A 4,793-nucleotide genomic window follows, 5' to 3' on the forward strand; every position below is an offset into this window, starting at 1 on the left:
CGGAGTTGGAGAAGAACGACGTCGACGGCTTGGGCGGCGATGGTGGCGCGTGCTTCGGTGGTCTTTGTTAGAATAGTTGAATAGATATAGGACTTGTGTTTAAACCTGTAATCCTATTCTATCTCTACTTCTCTCTCCCGTAGCGTGTCTTCTCTGTCTCCTGTAACGATCTATCAGACCGATCTCTCCAAAACTTGTACGCCAAGGCTTATGCCCAATATATATCAATGCGGCCCGAGACAAAGGGTTTAACGCTTCCAACCAATTTTACATGGTAGTCAGAGCCTCTTCCTCAAAGATCATAGATCGCATCTAGCTACCTCCCAAAACTATACCTATCTTCCTCCTTCGACCGAGAGCATGTCGACCACCGCTGCCGCATCGTTGTCCAGCACCGCTGGCGCGCTCATCACCTCGTCATCTTCCGCCTTCGTTTCATCTTCCTCCACCACCACCGCGGGGTCTCTCGGATCGCCACCACAGGAGAAGCTTACGAGGGGAAACTTCCTTCTATGGAAGGCCATTGTGCTGCCTCAAATCAAAGGCGCTCAGATGGAACACCACCTCGACGGGATGAGCCTGCCACCGCTGGCCACCCTCACCGTTACCAAGGACGGCAAGGAAGAACAAGTCTTCAACTACGCCCGATCCCTCTGGTACGCACAACAGCAACAACTTCAAGGGTATTTGATGGGATCTCTTTCCTGCGATATCCTTGCTCAGGTCGTGACGCTGCAAACGCCGCCCGAAGTTTGGAGCGCCATCCATGCCATGTTCGCTGCCCAGAGTCAAGCCCAGGCTATCAACACCCGCATCGAACTCACAAATCTCAAAAAAGGTAACATGACCATGGCTGACTATCTTGGCAGGATCAAGAGCCTTACTGATGAAGTCGCGTGTACTGCCGCGGCTCTCTCTGATCCAGAAATCGTCTCCAAGATCCTCGCTGGTTTGGACATGGAGTACAATCCGGTGGTTTCTGCACTCGCCGCTCGTGTGGAACCCATCACCGTCCAGGAGTTGTACAACCAACTTCTGAGTTTTGATGCCCGCCTCACTCTCCTCCATGGTGGCGACCTTCGATAGTCATCTGCTAACTCCGTGTCCCATGGCCGCGGTCACCAGGGGCAGAGTCATGGCGGTGGCCGCGCCGCGGTGCTCCTCAGGGCGACGACGCTCGCTCTGGTGGCACCTACGGCTACCACAACGAGGGCAGCTACACCAACAACAACGGCGGCAACTTCACCGACGGCGGCAACTTCAACTCCAACAATGGCGGCCGTCCCCCTGCCGCCCGTCCTCGCCCGCGCTGTCAGCTCTGCAAGAAGTCTGGCCATGAGGTTATGGATTGCTGGCATCGCTTCGATGAGAACTTCGTCCCTGATGCTCGCCATGTTGCTGCTGCTATGCGTGAACAAGGAGGCGATGGCATCTGGTATGTTGATTCTGGCGCCACGGACCACGTTACCAATGAACTCGAGCAACTAGCTCTTCGCGAGAGGTACCATGGCACTGATCAGATCCACACCGCAAGCGGAGGAGGTATGGATATTTGCCACATTGGTCAAGCCTCAATTAATTCCCCTACTCTTAAACGTGATCTAGTTCTTAAGGATGTTCTTCATGTTCCACAAGCTGACAAAAATCTTGCATCCATGTCTCGTTTAGCCACCGATAATAATGTCTTCTTTGAAACTCACCCTTGTTATTTTTTCATTAAGGATCGGGCAACGAGGGAACTTCTCCATCACGGTAGATGCATTGGGGGTCTCTACCCCATCACATCCAAAGCACTTAGTCGCCGGCGTCGTCAAGTCTACTCCGCCGTCAAACCCTCTTTGAAAAGATGGCATCAACGATTAGGACATCCATCATCGGTCATTGTGCAACAAGTAGTCAATAAAGATAGTCTTCCTTTGTCACAGAGTTCCATTAGTGAGTCTGTTTGTGAAGCTTGCCAATGTGCCAAGAGTCATCAGCTTCCCTATCCTAAGTCTTATAGTGTATCTCATGCTCCTTTAGAGCTTATTTTTAGTGATGTGTGGGGCCATGCCCGTGATTCTTTTGGACGGAAAAAATATTATGTCAGTTTCATTGATGATCACAGCAAGTTCACCTGGATTTATTTGCTTAAATATAAATCTGAAGTTTTTTCGGTCTTCCAAGAGTTCCAAAAACTTGTTGAACGACAATTTGATCGAAAGATTCTGTCAGTCCAAAGTGATTGGGAGGGGAGTATGAGAAACTCAACTCTTTCTTCTGTAGCATAGGGATTGAGCATCATGTATCATGCCCTTATGCCCACCAGGAGAACGGCTCTGCTAAACGCAAACATCGCCACATAGTTGAAGTTGGCCTTTCTCTCTTAGCTCATGCCTCTATGCCTCTCAAATATTGGGATGAAGCTTTCATCACTGCCACGTACCTCATCAATAGGCTTCCCAGCAAAGTCATTGGCAATTCCACTCCATTAGAACGTCTGTATCATCAAAAACCTAACTACAACTATCTCAAAATTTTGGGTGTGCTTGCTACCCCAATTTGCGTCCATACAATCATCACAAACTTGAATTTCGATCCACTCAGTGTGTTTTTCTTGGTTATAGCAACCTCCATAAAGGGTATAAATGTCTTGAAATATCCACTAGACGCAACTATATTTCATGAGATGTTGTTTTTGATGAGACTCTTTTTCCTTTTGCCAAACTACATCCAAATGCGGGAGCCTTACTCCGTGCTAAAATAGCACTTCTACCTGATCTTTCTGCACCTTGTGATCACGGGGGCAAATTAACTAAGGGTGATCATGTGCAAAAATCCCAAGGAAATTCTGATTCAGCTGATATTTGTGCTAATTTGAATCGTCATTTTATGTGTGAAGAAGCAGACAAAACATGCACGGAATACGCTGCTGATCTGGCTGACAGCACGCGATCCCAGGCGGATCCACGCGCTCAGCCTGCGGCTGCTGTCAGCGCATGATCCCATGTTGATTCACCCGTGGCCCTGGACTCACACGGGCCTGTGGCCGACTGCGCTGCCAGGATGGAGCCCACTGGCCTCGCCGTATCGCCCCACGCCACGCCCCCTCGTTTCGACTCGCACGCCAGCGTATGTGCGGGAGAGGGCGAGTCTCCTACTGCCACGTCACCGCGGGCCTCTGCAGCGGCCGACCGCAGGCGCGTGGCCAGTCCCACCTCCGCACAGGCCTCATCAGCAGCCGACCAGCCGCCAGGATCTGCGCCAGGATCCGCCTCGGATCAGGAACTGGCTGATTCGTTCCCTGCATCGGATCGGGAGCCGGTGGGATTTTCTGTGGCAGAGGAGGCTTCCCCAGGATCTTCTGTACCACCATCTATAGCGGCTGTTCCTGTGCATTCTATGCCCCCTCGTCGCCAAACAAGGGCACGGTCAGGTATTGTGAAGGAAAAACAATACAATGATGGTACAATTAGGTATGACAAAATCAAACGTGCTTTTCTTACCACCACTGGTGAACCAAGTCATTTGCATGATGCCCCTGCTAATAAGGAAGGAAGCTATGGATAGTGAATATAATGCACTTATGAAAAACAAAACTTGGCACTTGGTACCACCAAAACATGGAGACAATATTATTGATTGTAAGTGGGTGTACAAGATAAAAAGAAAGTCTGATGGAAGCATAGACAGGTATAAGACCAGATTAGTTGCCAAAGGATTTAAACAAAGGTTTGGAATTGATTATGAAGATACCTTTAGTTCTGTTGTTAAATCTGCCACTATTCGACTTGTCTTGTCTATTGCTATTTCCAGAGGTTGGAGGTTAAGACAGCTAGATGTTCAGAACGCGTTTCTTCATGGTGTTCTTGAGGAAGAAGTGTTCATGAGGCAACCACCAGGTTATGAGGATCACAGCACACCACATTATGTTTGTAAGTTGGATAAAGCATTATATGGTCTGAAACAAGCACCAAGGGCTTGGTATTCCAGATTGAGCATGCAGTTACAACACCTTGGGTTCATACCATCCAAGGCAGATACTTCGTTGTTCTTCTTCAGGAAAGACAGTATTACTATCTTTGTGCTTGTCTATGTTGATGATATAATTGTTGCTAGTTCAAGTGCAGAAGCTACTACCTGCTTGCTTAAGGATTTAAAGTTGGAGTTTGCTCTCAAGGATTTGGGTGATCTCCATTATTTCCTTGGAATAGAAGTAAAGAAAATTAAAGATGGCATACTTCACTCACAGAAAAAAATACACCACTGATATTCTCAGAAGAGTGGGTTTGGAGAATTGCAAGCCGGTTAGTACACCAATTTCTACCTCAGAAATACTCACGGTAGAAAGTGGAGATGCTCTTTCACCAGCAGATGCAACAAACTATAGGAGTGTTGTAGGTGCCTTGCAATATTGAACTCTTACACGTCCTGATATTTCCTACTCAGTGAACAAGGTATGTCAATATTTGCATGCACCTAGAACTACTCATTGGACTGCAGTTAAGAGAATTCTAAGGTATCTTAAGTACTCAGGAGGCCTTGGACTTTAGATTACCAAGTCCCCATCTCTTCTTGTAACTGCTTATTCAGATGCAGACTAGGCAGGATGTGCTGATGATAGGAGATCTACAGGTGGTTTTGCTGTATTCTTGGGATCTAATCTTGTGTCATGGAGCGCAAGAAAATAGGCCACTGTTTCAAGGTCAAGTACAGAGGCTGAATATAAAGCCTTGGCTAATGCTACAGCTGAAGTAATGTGGATTCAGCCACTTCTTTATGAGCTTGGTATTAAAGCTCCCCAGGCTGCAAGA

The 4,793-nt window shown here is 47.8% G+C and overlaps 1 pseudogene; it reads left to right on the top strand.

Annotated features, from left to right (window-relative positions):
- Positions 1–909: 909 nt before the first annotated feature.
- Positions 910–1,048, top strand: LOC119282984 (annotated as a pseudogene).
- Positions 1,049–4,793: the final 3,745 nt, after the last annotated feature.

This window comes from Triticum dicoccoides, chromosome 3B (assembly GCF_002162155.2).
Source record: "Triticum dicoccoides isolate Atlit2015 ecotype Zavitan chromosome 3B, WEW_v2.0, whole genome shotgun sequence".
NCBI lineage: Eukaryota > Viridiplantae > Streptophyta > Magnoliopsida > Poales > Poaceae > Triticum > Triticum dicoccoides.